We start from the raw sequence: 17,509 nt of genomic DNA on the forward strand, positions 1-17,509 counted from the left end.
TAAGAGCCTATCAGAAGGAGTCTCTGACGTCACCTGCTGGCACTGGCCACTCAGAGCAGTCCAGTGTGCCAGCAGCACCTCTGTTTCCAAGATGGCAGAGGTCTGGAGCACACTGGAGGAGCTCTGGGCACCTCCCAGGGGAGGTGCAGGTCAGGGGAGTGGTCACTCCCCTTTCCTTTGTCCAGTTTCGCGCCAGAGCAGGGCTGGGGGATCCCTGAACCGGTGTAGACTGGCTTATGCAGAGATGGGCCCCATCTGTGCCCATCAAAGCATTTCCAGAGGCTGGGGGAGGCTACTCCTCCCCAGCCCCGACACCTTTTTCCAAAGGGAGAGGGTGTAACATCCTCTCTCTGAGGAAGTCCTTTGTTCTGCCTTCCTGGGCCAAGCCTGGCTGGACCCCAGGAGGGAAGAAACTTGTCTGAGGGGTTGGCAGCAGCAGCTGCAGTGAAACCCCGGGAAAGGTAGTTTGGCAGTACCCGGGTCTGTGCTAGAGACTCTGGGGATCATGGAATTGTCTCCCCAATGCCAGAATGGCATTGGGGTGACAATTCCATGATCTTAGACATGTTACATGGCCATGTTCGGAGTTACCATTGTGACGCTATACATATGTCGTGACATATGTATAGTGCACGCGTGTAATGGTGTCCCCGCACTCACAAAGTCCGGGGAATTTGCCCTGAACAATGTGGGGGCACCTTGGCTAGTGCCAGGGTGCCCACACACTAAGTAACTTAGCACCCAACCTTTACCAGGTAAAGGTTAGACATATAGGTGACTTATAAGTTACTTAAGTGCAGTGGTAAATGGCTGTGAAATAACGTGGACGTTATTTCACTCAGGCTGCAATGGCAGGCCTGTGTAAGAATTGTCAGAGCTCCCTATGGGTGGCAAAAGAAATGCTGCAGCCCATAGGGATCTCCTGGAACCCCAATACCCTGGGTACCTCCGTACCATATACTAGGGAATTATAAGGGTGTTCCAGTATGCCAATGTAAATTGGTGAAATTGGTCACTAGCCTGTTAGTGACAATTTGGAAAGAAATGAGAGAGCATAACCACTGAGGTTCTGGTTAGCAGAGCCTCAGTGAGACAGTTAGTCATCACACAGGTAACACATACAGGGCACACTTATGAGCACTGGGGCCCTGGCTGGCAGGGTCCCAGTGGCACATACAACTAAAAGAACATATATACAGTGAAATATGGGGGTAACATGCCAGGCAAGATGGTACTTTCCTACATACCGTCAGAAGCGCCCCTCCACCAGAACACCACCAGGCCGTATCACAGGTCATGGTACGGCTGGCGACGTTCAACTGGCATGGCGGAGCTGGTGGTAGCAGCGCCAGCTTACCACCATCCAGCACCATGAACATTGCCGGATTTCCGCCCTTATTGTGGCGGAAGTCAGGCAGTGCTCATAATATGGCAGACTGATGGTAGCAGCGGTGGCTGTATTTTTGGCAGCCGTCACCACGGCAGGAGGCGGTTTTTAGCACCGATGTCATAATAAGCACCTAAGTTATTTGGTGTAGATGGTATTTTTTGGTAGTATGTGTGAATAATGTAAGTAGTTTTAAACGTATACATTTTTAAAACAATCCTTAGTTATATATTGTACCGCAGTATACTACAGGAAGTTTATGGTGTACTGGGGTATATGTGATTGATAGAGCAGTTGGTGATGGCCAATGGTTGTGTTTTCCAAAGGTAAAAGGCAGCCATGTCACATTCAGCACATTTTATCTTAGATGTAGATATTTAGTAGGTTTTATTGTTGTTTCCTATCTTTTACAGCTTTATTATCTGTTAATAGGTAGAGAAATATATTTATACCTTTCAATATATATTTACAACAGCTTAAGGAGATCTGCACATTAAAAAAAAAAAATTAAGTAGCACAGTAATCTGTAGATATCACTCCGGTGCTCCATAGAATTTTTAACTGATGATTTAAATATATAAAAAATGGAAAATGCACTACATTTGTAAAATATATGGTACTAAAGTGTATTTTTATTTTTTTAACATATTACATTTTTTAATTTCTTTTTGGTACCACAGTACTCCCGAGGCAAAACCACGTTTCCCTGGGCACTTTCTTTAAATTAGCAGTTTAACAAACTATAAACTGTGTGATCGGCTGGGTTAAAGGACAACACGAAGCCCTGGAGTAGAGTACGAATGTGATTTATTGAAGAATAGAGTGGAGTATGAACAGGCTTCTCTCTGTGTTTCTTGTAGTGTTTTCTTCGACAGCTTTGGTCTCGTTTACCTGGATCTTTACTTCTTCGTTCTTTTCTTCTCTTTTAGGGCTCCCAGGAAGCACATGCGTGGAGAAGAAGAAGAAAAGTATTGGTAAGTGGTTTTATTCTCTACCTGTCTTTTCTCCTTTTCTATCTCTTCTTTTCCTTTCTCCTCTGTCTTTCACACATCTTGCTTTCTTTCTTTCTTCCTTTTCTCTGTGCTGGTTGTTACTGGGTCCTTTTCTTTCTCTCTCCCTCTTGTCTCTTTCCTTTCTAGGAGTCTGTGCCTCTTTTCTTCTGGTACTATTGTCTACTATCGTCTTTCTCTTCCTGTACGTAGCCTTTGTTATTTTCTTACTGCCTTTCCATCTTTCATGTGTTCCTTTCTCTTATAACACCTTTCTCTTTCCTTTACTGTGCTTTCGGGGGTTTATCGGTAAGGCCCCTCCTTCCGGTGCTGTCACTACATTGTAGCTTAGTACTTTGGTGGATTTATACCGCTGTGCCTTCTTTTACTGGGGTTGTGCTCTAAAAGTGCCCGGATTCCTTCTCCTTTGGTTCGTTCCCACCGCCCACTCCCCCTTACTTACTGTTCCCGCTCCTCCCATCCTCCCGTACCCCTGGTTATCCTTAATGCGGCGTGGACACGCACCTGATTGTGCCACGCTTTTTCAGAAGCGTGGCGGGGTTCTTTGCTCTGCCTCCCGGGGCCACCGCGGTGTTCGATCCTCCGTCTGCCGCCTCCTCGCCTTCTTCTCCCCTGCTGGGGACAAACTGCTCTCCAATGCCTCTGTTCTCCTCTTCCTCCTCGCCGCCGCTCTCTTCCTCCTCGCTGCCGCGCTCTTCCTCCTCGCCGCCGCGCTCTTCGTCTCCCTCGGACACCAGAGTTTTCTCTCCTCCTCTTTCCGTGTTTCCATCTCGGGCACTCGACGTCACAGCCGATAAGGACATCTGATTGGTTCCTGCCCCAGGCTGTTCCCGAGCACCTGGGGCAGTGTCAGCACCAGTCAGTTTTGTGTACGGGCAGTCTCTGACCGGCCCGTCACAAACTGGTAATAGGTAAGGAAAGATATCAAGCCTAATACTTACCTACATCTAAGTGCAAAACCATAACACATGTAAACTATACCTAATAGCAACATGTGGCCTTTAACTTATGTAGAGGCATTCATTAGTTAATCACATAATGACTTGTCGCCAGGTACTGTATTAGGACTATTGCAGCAACAAATGTCACAAAGATTTTGGGGCTAATAACTTCATAACTACTTCATAACATCGCTTGCAATAGCAACAAGCATTTGCAATACAAAGGGTCTCGTGTTTGCTTGAGTTAACCCCTTAGCTTCTGGGCTTCCCCCCCTCACCCCCCAGTGCTGAGCCCTTTTTTGGATATTCAGGGTAGTTTGCGCTTAGGCCTTCATAACTTTTTGTCTACATAAGCTATCCATGCCTAAATGTTCCCAGAGTTTGTGGGTTCCCCTGGAGGAGACCAAGAAATTAGCGAAAATACAGCTAACATTTTGTTTTTTTTCAGAAAAATGGGGAAAAAGGGATGCAGAAGAAACCATTTGTTTTTTTCCTTGAAAATGGCATCAACAAAGGGTTTGTGGTGCTAAAATCACCCTCTTTCCAGCTTTTAGGGACAGGCAGACTTGAATCAGAAAACCACATTTTTCAACACAATTTTGGCATTGAACTGGGACATACCCCATTTTTACTATTTTTTATGCTTTCAGCCTCCTTCCAGTTAGTGACAGGAATAGGTGTGAAACCAATGCTGGAACTTGGACAGCAAAACATTCCTGAAAAGTAGACACAATTCTGAATTCAGCAAGGGCTCATTTGTGTAGATCCTTTAAGGTTTTCTTACAGAAAGTAACAGCTAAAATAAAAAATATATTGAAATTGAGGTGAAAAAAGAGCCATTTCCGCCACGTTTTCTTGTATAATTTTTTCCAGCTATGGCAAATTTTTGAAAGCAATATAACGTTATGTCTGCTGGACTCATCTAGTTGAGGGGATATACAGGGCTTGTAGGTTCATCAAAAACCCTAGGTACCCAGAGCCAATAAATGAGCTGCACCTTGCAATGAGTTTTCATTGTATACCGGGTATACAGCAATTCATTTGGTGAAATATGAAGACTGAAAAATAGGTATCAAGGAAACCTTTGCATTTCCAAAATAGGCACAAGATAAGGTGTTGAGAAGCAGTGGTTATTTGCACATCTTTGAATTCGGGGGTCCCCATACTAGCATGTGAATTACAGGGCATTTCTCAAATAGACTTCTTTTTTACACACTGTCTTACATGTGGAAGGAAAAATGTAGAGAAAGACAAGAGGAAATAACACTTGTTCTTCTATTCTGTGTTTCCCCAAGTCTCCTGATAAAAATGGTACCTCACTTGTGTGGGTAGGCTTAGTGCCCGCAACCCAAAAAGCAACATGAACACATCAAATCTTTACATTGAAATCTGATGTGTTTTTTGGAAAGTGCATAGCTGTGGATTTTGGCCTGTAGCTCAGCTGGCACCTATGGAAACCTACCAAACCTGCGCATTTTTGAAAACTGAACACCTAGTGGAACCCAGAATGGTGTAACTTGTGGCGCTCTCACCAGGTTCTGTTACCCAGAATCCTATGCAAACCTCAAACTTTGGGCAAAAGAACACTTTTTCCTCACATTTCAGTGATAGAAAGTTCTGGAATCTGAGAGGAGCCACAAATTTCCTTCCACCCAGCATTCCCCCAAGTCTCCCAATAAAAATGGTACCTCACTTGTGTGGTCACACAACGGTCAATGTTAGTCCTTACATGAGGGCAACTCTTGACCATGGTGTAATCTATTCCTGATGCAGGCACTAGGTACAGGGTCTTAAGTGGGGTAGCATTTTTATCAGGACAGGTGGGAAAACACTGGGTGGTAGGAATTTTGTGGATCCCAGCATATTCCTGTAGTTTGTGTGACAGAAATTCAAGAATAAATAGAGTTTTTACTAAACATTTCACATTTGCAGGGTATTCCGGGTAAGAAAACTTTGGGGAATCCACACCTCAGTTAACTCCCCTGAGTGTCTAGCTTCCAGAAATGTCTGAGTTTGGTAGGTTTCCCTATATGGCCGCAGAGCCCGGGACCAAAAACTCAGGTGCCTGCTTTACAAATCCTGGTTGTTTTGTGATAGAACATTTTGATGTATCCACAAAACGATATGGGCGGTGCAATTTGGGGCTGAACTAAACTGGGGAGCTCCCAAGAGAGCATTCTCTCTGTGCTTGCTGCCACATGCACCTGCTTTCTGGGTTGGGCTAACCCGCTATTGTTCCGCTGCACGGACTGTGCTTGCGAAGGGACGACAGGACTTTCCTCATCACCTCCCTCGGAATCACTGGAAGAGGAGTTGTCAGAAAAATCACTCCCAGATTCTGCGCCATTTTCCTACTCCTTTGCTGTCTCAGTATCTGCTGCCTCAGTCTCTGACCCTACGTCAGAGCTGTTCTCTATAACCCGAGTTAGGGCTTGAGCAGCAGTCTTCCAACGAGACGCCATCTCTGGCTAAACTCTTGCTCTAAAACACTAGCCTACGTAGACAGCTACAAAATTGCTGGTGTGTGTGTGTGATGCGTGCAACAGTAAAGATCATTCACTTTACCTTTGCTTATTCCCTCAATCAGCACGTTCTCTCAAGACACTCAAAAAAAGAAAAAATACACACTATTACTTCACCTTGTCACATACCAATCGTCACAGTCTTTAGCGCCTCTGGCACCCAGTCCAACAATCATTATTGGTGCTCCCACTCCCACGCCTCCTCCTCGGATTCCCTCACTACCACCCAGCAAAAGTGCCCTTCATCTCTCCATAGACCCCCTTGCACACACATTTCATTTGTATTATAGAGCAGGTATGGCTGGCTTTACTAATCCACTCAGCTATTTACATAAAATACAGATTTGATCTTTACAGTAGGCATACAATCCTTCTACACTACTTTATGGCATCAAAACTGCCACTAGACAAAAGTCAGATCCTTTTGTAGCAGAAACATAATCACAAGTTACTAGACCTTTTTATTCCCACCTAAAAGCTACAGTTGAAATGAGTCAGTTGAAGTATGTGAATTACTTTGAAGATGTAAGCTGCAACTGCAATAGAACTGGTGGTGAATATATCACTTTTATATGTGGGTGTTGTTTTCCTGGGGGCCGATCGCAGCCAAAAGTGATCTCTATAATATACATACATATAGAGAGAGATATGTCTATATATAGATCTATATATTTTTTAATAGTTGTATGGTTTCCCTGGGGAACATAGTGGATCCCCAGGGAAACCATACAACTATTTTAAAAAATTGCCCCCACAGGCGATCAGCCCTGCTCACGGCGACCCCCTGTCAATTTCATTTTTAAAAATGTTTATTCTTTTTTAGCCCCTGGGAGAGGAGGGGGTGCAATTGCACCCCCCAGGGATACACTGGCATTTATTTTTTAAAATGTGCACCTGGGGGGGCGGCCCGTTGTTAGAGGGAGCTGACCCCCCCCCAAGTGAATTCACTGGTGTCTAGTGGGGTTTCCTGGCCCTGAATCTCAGCACGGCTGCGGACCAGGACCAGGAAACCATTTCAGGAAGGCCTCCTTTGAAAGGGAAGAAACTCCCATTTCAAACGAGGCCTTCACGAATGGTGGGCCTGTTTCCCCCACTGGAGCAGGAAGCAGCCTTACCTCCGCTTCCTGCTCCGGTGGAGAAAACAGATTGTGACGTCAGCACGCATTGCGGCGCGCTGACGTCTCAAAGGGGTGGGCGGGTGTTGACACAGAAGCTCTCTGTGTCTCCCCCAAAGGGTATTTAAAAATTAAAAAATCCCTCCCTGGTGTCGGCCACTGGTCGTGACCCGCACCAGGGAGGTGGTGCGGGTGTGGGCCAGTGGCCGGCGCCCACATTAAAGAGGTTAAAGCTATTAGCGTTGTAAACTCCTAACCGGACTTTTCCTGCCACTTAAACTGAAAATGAAAAGTAAAACAGTTTCACATAAGTGAACTGATGGCCGCCATGAGCGCAAAGCAGACACACAAAAGGAAACAAAAGTTTGCTTGCAGTGAAACGTATCGGCAAAAGTGCAATTATCCATGTAACCGGCAAAAGTGCTAATATCCATGTAACAGGGTCGATGTCATTGAAAGCGCTCGACTACTGCCCAACAAGATCGCGCTGCCTACAAAATTAAGAGAAAAAGTAGTCCAGAAACCATACTTTAAACATGGAGCCTCATATGTTTCAGTAGTTGGCCAGTGCACTCGAGGATGGCTAAACACCAGAAAAGGCATGACGTATGCATGCCTTTCACAATGAAATCAAGTGAAATTTACAAGGCAAGCTCACAAACCAACCAAACTGATGGGCGTGGTTAAAAGCCCACAGAGAAACTACAGCAGGGACAGAGCACTTTGCGCGCTCAGCCCTAAAACGGATCATCTAGACACTGTTTGTCCATGGCAAATCTAATCAAAATACTTTCTGAAGCTTCTGTGCTACGTAGAATACAAAACTCTATGGAAATACATTGGGGCAAAAATATTTTTGGGAACCACCCTTTTACCCCTGCACCTCTTAACGATTCACCACAATAATCTCCATCATCGCAAAAGCAATGCAGAAAATGCTATAGATCTGAAAAGTTTTGTGGAGATTCATGAGACGGGTGGGTGGAAGCACGTTTTTCATATATATATATATATATATATATATATATATATATACATATACAGTATATACTAGCACAGTCTCTATCCAAAGGGGGCCCCCAAACCTGCAGGGCAGCTCCAAAACACGGGAACGGAGTTTCCCGTGAAGTACATCCACAAAAACAGAAATACAATACTGGAGCCCCAGTTCCTGTTTAAAACCACATTTTTATTCCTTATTAAAAGAGGCTGCAAAATAGTAATCCTAACACGTTTCGGCATTGCTGCCTTGTTCACAGGTGAGTGATTATGAGCAGACCAGGTGCTTTAAATTCATTCTTGTCACGTGCCAGTAACCATACTTCAGTTCCCATAATGCACCATAATGTCATAACATTTATTTCGGCTGAAAAATGTCATATCCTCACCAGTTTATCGTTCATATCGTTTTTCTTGTGCATAACATTCCAAAATTAAAGTGTCCACGTGCGTTCAGTAATCATGATGTGCAATTTATATATATTCTTAATCATCCTCATTTCGTTTTCAATGCTGCCACACAATATATGATGTATTTCTCACATGTAGAGTCCAGAAACAGTGACGAAGAGGTAAATCCATCTTTTCTCACCTCTGTAACCATTTGGATTAGGAAAATCCTTTCTTCAGTACAGCTGCGAGCGAGTCTTGCCCTCTGTTTAAATGTTCACTAGCACAGTCTCCATCCAAAGGGGGTCCCCAACCCTGCAGGGCGGGTCCAAGGAGTTTCCCGTGAAGTACCTCCACAAAAGCAAAAACACAATACTGGAGCCCCAGTTCCTGGTTAAAACCAGACCTTTATTCCTTATTAAAAGGGCTTTTAACCAGGAACTTTTTACCTTTATTACTCGTTACCACTTTCCACCACTAAACCCTAAAATTACCCTTACCACCTTCACTACCAGCACCCTCAAACCCTAAATGTAGCCTTACCGTTATAGAAACATGTTGTAAAGGCATGCATTTCAATGGCTGCATGATGAAGGCATTGGGTGATAAAGGCTGTTTGCCCTTTCTCTCCTTTCATCCTTTCATTTATTGTTCCTCAACTGGACATTGCTGTAGCTGTTCACAGACATTTGCTGTTACTTTCCAAAGCATTGACTTCTGTTAAAATTTGAGGCCACAGAATACCATTTACTGGCAGAACAATGTATAAAACTGTTAAATATCTCTCCCATTTGGATGGGCTCTGCTGTCACATGACTTGCCTGTGTTTCCTATTGGCCCTTTCGAGAAGACACCGCTGTTACACACCTCACCTCTGCTCCTCCCTGCAGCATGAAAGAATGTTCTACTAAAATCTCCTTTAGCTCTATCCCACTTTAGTTTTCTAATTTCCTGCTGTCACATCACTAACATCTTCCTTCCACTCTAGACTAATAAAATTACTTGCAGTTATATTACTCGTCCTTGTCGAACCTCCCATTACTGAGTACTGTCTGTTGCTCCCTCTATACTCTGCGTTGCGCTCATAACAGCTTTGAGGCTTTGTAGTCACATTAAACCTTTTTACCACCCTTAGCCAAAAAACCTTTCAGTCCTCTTCCTCCCTCTCTTTAGTACTCCACATTCTACCACCAAAACTCTTCCTCTTTCTAGTAATGAAGGGCCCTTTCACCTCCCTTCAGCCTATTTCTCTTTTCAAATAGTACTGATGTCAGATTCATCTACTCTGTCCCTCCTGTAGAGAGGCTCTTGGGTTACACACATCCCTTACGCTTAGTACCGAAGGCCTGTTCTGTCGCAGTCATCCAACTTGTCCTCATTAAAGATGGGCTCTGCTATCGCATCCATCCACCTGGCCTGGAGTTACCACTGAAGTGCTGTTCTGTAAGTCTTCCGCATCACCCCTCTCTATATGATACTGACTCTGTCTCCCTGTCTCAAAAGTACTGAAGGATTCTGCTGTCACGTCACTCTGCCTCTTCCTCTCCCTACTACTGACGGGCTCGCTGTCTTATTACTCAACTATGCCTCTTCCTCTCTCTAGTACTGAAGGGAGGGCTCTGCTGTGACATTACTCCACTCCGACGTTTCCTCCTTCTGGTACTGAACGGCTGTCGCATTATCCCACTCTTCCTCCTCCAATTTCTAGTACTGAAGGACTCTGCTGCTAATTTCCCCAACGCCGCCTCTTCCTCTCTCTAGTACTGAAGGACTCTGTAGTTACTTTCGTTGATTCTTCTTCTCCCTCTCTCTAGTACTGAAAGGCTGTGCTGTTGTATTAACCCACTCTTCCTCTTTCTAGTACTGAAGGGCTCTGCTGTCACATTACTTCACACTGTCTTTTCCTGTCTCTAGTACTGACAGGCTCTGCTGTTACTGTCCTCCACTCAGCCTATTCCTCTAGCTAGTACTGAAGGGCTCGGCTGTTGCATTACTTCATGCTGCCTCTTCCTTTCTCTGGTACCAAAGGGTTGTGCTGTCACTTTCCTCTACTCTTACTCTCCTTCTCTTCAGTACTGAAGGACTCTGCTGTCAGATTAATGCATGCTGTCTCTTCCTCTCTCTAGGCTTGAAGGGCTCTGCTGTTGCATTACTTCATGCTGCCTCTCTCTGCTGCTGTAGGGCTGTGCTGTCACTTTCCTCTACTTTTACTCTCCTTCTCTTCAGTACTGAAGGACTCTGCTGTCAGATTAATGCATGCTGTCTCTTCCTCTCTCTAGGCTTGAAGGGCTCTGCTGTTGCATTACTTCATGCTGCCTCTCTCTGCTGTTGTAGGGCTGTGCTGTCACTTTCCTCCACTCTACCTCTTCATCTCTCTAGTACTGAAAGGCTCTGCTCTCACATTACTTTATGCTGCCTCTTCCTCTCTGTAGTACTGAAGGGTTCTGCTGTCAAGTTACTTCATGCTGCCTCTTCCTCTCTCTAGTAAAGAAGGACTCTGCTGTCACTTTCATTGACCCTTCCTCTCCCTCTCTTTAGTACCAAGGGTTCTGCTGTTGCGTTGCTTCACACTGCCTCTTCCTCTCTCTAGTACTGAAAGGCTCTGCTGTTACTTCCTTCCACTCTGCCTCGTCTCTCCACTACTGAAGGGCTGTGCTGTCACTTTCCTCCACTCTTCATCTCCCTCTCTTCAGTACTGAACGGCTTTGCTGTTGCATTTCTTCACGCTGCCTCTTCCTATCTCTAGTATGAAGGGCTCTGCTGTCATTCTCCTCCACTCTGCCTCTCCCTCTCTTTAGTACCTGTGAGATTTATTGTCACATCCCTGCAGTCTCCTACACCCTCTCTTTAGCACTGAAGGGTTTTGCTGTCACATTCAGATTTTTCTCTCTCCCTCTGATTGGCTCTGGGGATTCTGCTGACACATTCCTTCTCTGTGCCCCTCCCCTCAGTAATTAATGAAGAGCTGTTTCCACAAGCCTCTGCTTCTTTCTTCAGTTACTGAAAAAAGCGCTTCTGAATCCCCTCTTCCCTCTGCCCTTATCCTCTGTGTTTTTGAGCCCCGAAAGACCTCTTCACAGATCCCCTTACTCTTGACTTCTGTGAGGATTTTCTGTCTCATCCCTTATCTCAACCACCTCAACCCATCACACCTCCCTCGTTCACGTGCGATTGCAAGGGCCTGCTAGCCCATCCCTCGGCCCTGTCCCCTTCCGCGTCTCACGCCCTTTCTTTGCTTAGTCTCTCTATCTTCATCTTTGAAAAAGTCCCCTCTGTGTTCTCCCTCACATCTCCCACACGTTTTTAGATGTGTGTTAAGCTTTCCCTTCCAAGCCTCATTGTCTTTAACTTCAGATCAGTTTTAAGTTTAAGGCACGGACAAAGTGGGCTCTGGTCAAGGGCGCGGGCCAACTCTGCTGTGCAGAGGGTCTCGTCCTCATGACCTTGAATAATTCTTAAACATTTGTTTAAGTACCCTTTTCCTTAAATGTATTTTTGAATTTGGGTGATGAATGGGTCTATTACAGACATTTTGCAAAGAAATGTTGTGTTTATGTTTCATTCAACATCCATAAATGAAAGAGCTGAAATTGCATCATAAGATAATAAACTGTTCAGATCAAGGCTCCCCAAAATACGTTGGGCCCAGGGCCCCCCAAATCCTTAAGATGTCCCTGTTAACACAAGAGTCCCTCTTGCACACATGGCTAGATCCCTCTGCCCTGAGCACTGCACGTCTCGGCTGTCACCCCCCTCACCTCTGTCCTACTTCCTGGGTTCTGGAGAGGCTGCACCCCGCCTCCAGTCTGCCCCTGGTGTTAATGCACTGTGTGACCTTGTGCTGCAGATATGGCTGCTGGCATGCACTCTGTACTGTCTCGGAAGCATCCCTGGTTGATCTGGCCTTTGACTGCGCTAATGAACTGACGCCGTGCGTGTGATGAAGGCATTCAGACAATCCCTGAGTTTTGAAAAATGATATTTTACAGGCGTTAATGTCAGCAGCAGCCTCTCCAAGAGTGGCCTTCAAATTGTATGAGGGCACAGTATGCTGGGAAATCTATGCAAATAGATTCTCAGTAACGCATCCTGGGACTGGCAAATCTCCAGCAGGGTAGGCGCAGCGTCCCTTACATAGAAATGAGAAAGGTAGACTTCTATTCGTATAGAATCGTAATGTAATATTTGTATAACTCTTATTACCGCTATGTGGGACGCACATAGCGGTAATAAGAGCTTGCTTATTCGGGCAACATCCTACAATGGGTGTGGGAGGGTGTTTGAAAGTGTGTTGTCTTTGTTTTGAATTTAACACAAAATCTAAACTATCAGGTCGAGTACATTTTGAAGAAGATTGTATTTTTTATTTACTTATTTAGGGACTGATTTTGAGCGCGGAGTAGAGTTTATACTCTGCCAGGTTGACTAAGAAAATACCTTGTCACTTTGACTGAGTACCTGTCCTCCACATTTAGAGATACCAACCACTCCTGTGGATATCTATAGATATTACCAGGAACTGACTGCAGGAACAGCTGCACGCCTAGAGATTGGACCGCTTCACCATACTGCGCGACTCATTCCACGTGGACTTCCCCCCCTCGTGGTGCACTGTGCGGAACCCTTATCCTCCAGTTCCTGTCCCTGATAAAGGAATTCCTTATCATTCTCAGATCCTCCTGGCAGAGCAAGGCACGCAACAATTTCGCTCATAGCAAAGTGAAGTCTTGGTTTCACAAGCATATTAGTAGCTGCTCACCTTTCGCTTTTCCTCCTTGGATCCTCGTGACCATCCAGCCTACTGACAGCTCGCCTATATAGCCTGATGCGCTTACATCCCTATCATCTTCTTGCGAGCTCTTGAGTTGTATTTACTACTGTTTCTAGCAGGTTACAATTCAAGTCCTGATGATAATCGCATAATCTCACTGGATCAAAATGACACTGACTAATGATGTAGGCCCACTAAAATAATGTGAATTTGAAATGTACGGGCTCCATCTGTACTTTGTAGACTGTAACACACAGATTTCATTTTTGTATCAACTTCACCAGAGCACCAAGTACGTTTTTCCACCCCACTTCACTTATGTACAAAAAACTGTTTGTTCTTTTTATTATGTTACATTAAAACATTATTTGGCTATATACTTCTGTTGATAATAGTGAACATTACTGCTAACATCGGGACTATTTTTCTTTAGAAATTATCAATTACACAGGGTCCGATGGATTCCAGGGTCTCCCTTGTGCTATAAAACAACAACACGCTGGTTCCTGCCAATGTGTTAAGAGTTTGACGGACTGTACCATCAGATTGATAGATGTTTGTCAAACTTTTAACTTGTTTTGGGGTTTTCAGAAGCGCTGCGAGGCCTTCGGGTAGTTAGGCGCTTTATAAGTTCATTAACATAACATAACATAACTCCCAAAAAAGGAGTTTGTTTTTCTGAACTCAAAGCCTAATGACCCCCTACTCCATACAATATGTCTCCTATCGTGTGGGGGTCATTTAAACGTTTTTACTGTCCCTTACTACCAGGTTTTAGACTGCGTGATTGACAGTGAAAACTGCCCATTCAACATGTGAAAACTCAATGGCCTGTCCTCGGTCGGGCTGTGCGAGCACTGTCTCATCAACAGAGCCAGATTGGGTCAGTTGTTAGGATACTGATGGCCTGCCCACCTGTATATCAGCAGGCAGACAATGACAGTTGTGACAGTGTATCCTCTCCGTCAAACTCTAAATCAGGCCATTAGTTACAAAGAGCACATCTATAATAAATAACATACAAAAGCAATAGAAAGTGGCACACAAGAAGTAGAATGCATTGGTTTCATACAAAAAATACAAAGAGGGCCAAGGTGAATGAGATACTAAAGAGAAAAGTGACAACACAGCCAAAGCGGACACATCTTTATGAAGGCTTCACTTGGTGATCACTAATGACAACTTGTGCACCGGAGTTGGGCCTTATTGCTGATTTTACAGGAAGGGTAGTTGGATTTTGCAGCTGCCTTGTATCAGGATCGGGATGCCTTCAGCTGCAAGATCAAGGATGAAAGTTCCCCTAAAGGTGTAAAGAAAGGGCAGATGGGCTGACTCTTGGGGCAGCACAGAGGGTTTTGGGGCAGAATGGTGGTCCAGTGTTTGCGATCAGAGATAGATGACTTAACTTATAAGGGGGATGCCTTCTTGTGAAGGCGCTGGCAATGGCGAGGATGGCCACAGGCAGATACGAGTACCAGAACCCTATTGCGAACTGAGGGTCAGCCATTATAGTGAGGAATAGAAGTGAGGATAGTGGGTGGAAAGTCTAAAGGATGTGTGGTAACATTGAGGCAATATTCAAGATAGGGACTAAGCAAAGAACGATGCCACTGAAAAGGCATTACAAAAGTCTACCTTATTTAGGATTCGAGTATTAACTAGGCTTCAGATGAGCTGAATAACAGGTGCTTTTGTTAATTCAGAAGATTAGGCGGTGGTGATGAAGAAAATGCTCGGGAGACTGCCAGAATGGACTCCAAAATGTATACATCAGAAGAGATGATGATGTGAGAGTGAGGAATGAAAATGATAATGGTTTTAGGCAGGTTAAATGTAATGCTGCACATGGGAAGCCAATGGCAATTAGACGGTAAGATAGATGGGTGTAGGCAGATGGGTACAGTTAAGTAGATAGATGTAAACAACTAGGGATAGATAGATAGATAGATAGATAGATAGATAGATAGATAGATAGATAGATAGATAGATAGATAGATAGATAGATAGAATGATAGATAGATAGATAGACAGATAGATAGATAGATAGATAGATAGATAGATAGATAGATAGATAGATAGATAGATAGATAGATAGATAGATAGATAGATAGATGAGTGAAAAGTTTACAGGTGAACTGAAAAACCTCTCAGTGGCACTGTTCCGTTTTTGTAGCTATTGTTTTGTTGTGTGCGGTGTCTATGATCTGGGTGCTCTCATGCCTAAATAGTGCCTGTCTTGTTCTTCGTGCCTGTGCTCTCCTGTCCCCTACCTCCTGCTCTCCCCACCGTCCTGCCAAGTGTAATCACCAAAGAGACAGACCCAAGGCAGGCAATCTTAAAAAACAACAGCCGGTACAGGGCAAGCTGCATCCACCCACCCCACCCAACACGTCTGAGCCCCGGTGCCAGTGCACCGGCTGCATTACTGATAACTACACTCTTGCAACATACTACTTCTTCTAGGATTCACAAAATCCCCAAAGACTGTGAACTTACATTTTCAAAAGCGTAGCTTTCTAAACAGAGGCCTGGTCCTAATAAGTCAATTGTTTGCGGAGAGAAAATCCATCGGTTTATGGGTATTGTTAATGTGTAAATGATCCGTTACTTTTTATTTTTTTATTCCATGTGTTTTTTTCTAATTGGAGAAATCGCTTCCTTTACAGTTCGTGAAAATATGGGTGTGCTAGCGAACTTTTCACAACCAATGAGCACGCGTTTACGAGCTTGTTTTGCCAATAAGTGTTGGTGCGCTAACTATGCATTAATCAAAGCTTCAAACTTAAAAGCGCTTCAATGGGCACTGTAAAAAGCTTGATATGGAAGGAAATAATTAAAAGTGTTCCCAACTCATGGTCAGACTATTTATAATAGAGCAATAACAAACTTAGAACCAGCATCTCTTTGGGTGTCAAGTTTAATTTACAACGAAGTCAAAAGCTTGACATATGTTCATTGTATGTTCATTGTAAGCGAACTGCATTTAAAGACTTAGAATGGAAAAACACTCATGGGTAACACTAGCATCATTTCGTCAAAGTCGCCTTCAAAACTATTTCCACATGCCATATATACGGGCAAGAAAGAGTAGGTTCATTCGACTATGGTTACATTTTGTTCCTTCATGAGAGTTAACTGCCAGTAGGAATTATGTAGGAAAAGGTTGTGCTTGTAGGCATTGCAGGTATAACTATGGACCTATGGGACGTAGCTAAGATGGCGGCTTGGTAGAAGCATCACGGTGAAGCTCCTCTTCCGGACCATGCCTGATACTGGCATTGCTGCATCTGTAAGACCCATGACAGCCAGGGAACGGAGGGGGCTTGTCGGTGGGCTTTGAGACTCAGGCAGCTCTGTGTGGCAGCACAGATGGCTGCACAGCTTATTCTTGCGATGGGGAGAGGAGCCACAAAGCCTAAGCGCCGACTGCACAACACGCCATGAGGAAGCGAAGGAGGCTTCCATGCAGACCTAACAATCCCAGCCACCGGCCACATCCACGCCAGCCAGCAGAGATGGGATTGCCAGAACACGGTTGCTCCTGGGCCAGCCCTGCTGCCTTCCTGAGGGGGCCTACACACTGTGGCACAGACCAAGGACTATTGGGCAGACTCCATCCTCCGAGCTGCAGCCTGCTACAACCACCGAGCAGTGTATAAACCTCATACTGTCTGAAGATCCATCGGAGCACTGAGGGGGCTTACAAACAGTGGCATAGCCAGAGACATGCCAGAAGGTGGCACCTACTCTGTAAGTGAGGCCCCACCAATGCAGTTCCAAGGAAGACACCCAAATTGATCACCTGTTGGGCAGCAGAGCCAGACACCACATCGATCATCCGTCTTGAACTTCCACAGCCAAGCCACCAGTGCCATGGAACCTCACAATGGTCCTATTTTGAATACGGGCTTTGTCCCCATACATAACGAGGAGCTCAGGGTGAGCCTCAAACTGGGATGGCACAGCTCAAATGGGGAACTACGAACAACGACACGGCTCTTAATAGAGACAAAACATCAACAAATACAAGCAGCACTCCAGCATAACCGCTGCATAAATAACAATTGAGAGAATCCCAATCTTGTTCCAGAACAGCTTGTGGCCCATCCTTGTCTTTTGACCCTAGACGTAGCATCTTGAGGCGCCCTCACCACGAGAAACAATGGAAGACCACAAAACTAAGGAAGATGCCACAGTGAAAGATTTGCTTGTCAAGGCAGCCTAAAAAAAAGCCAGACCCTTCTAAAGAGACAGCCTCCACAGACCCCTCAGCTCTAGCCACTGCTGATACCCACCCTGATGGCTATGACGCAATTCCTCCTGTTACCCGCTTGTTCATGGCAAAACTCTTTGATAAGCTCAGACAGTACACTG

The sequence above is a fragment of the Pleurodeles waltl genome, chromosome 11 (genome assembly GCF_031143425.1).
Source record: "Pleurodeles waltl isolate 20211129_DDA chromosome 11, aPleWal1.hap1.20221129, whole genome shotgun sequence".
Lineage (NCBI taxonomy): Eukaryota > Metazoa > Chordata > Amphibia > Caudata > Salamandridae > Pleurodeles > Pleurodeles waltl.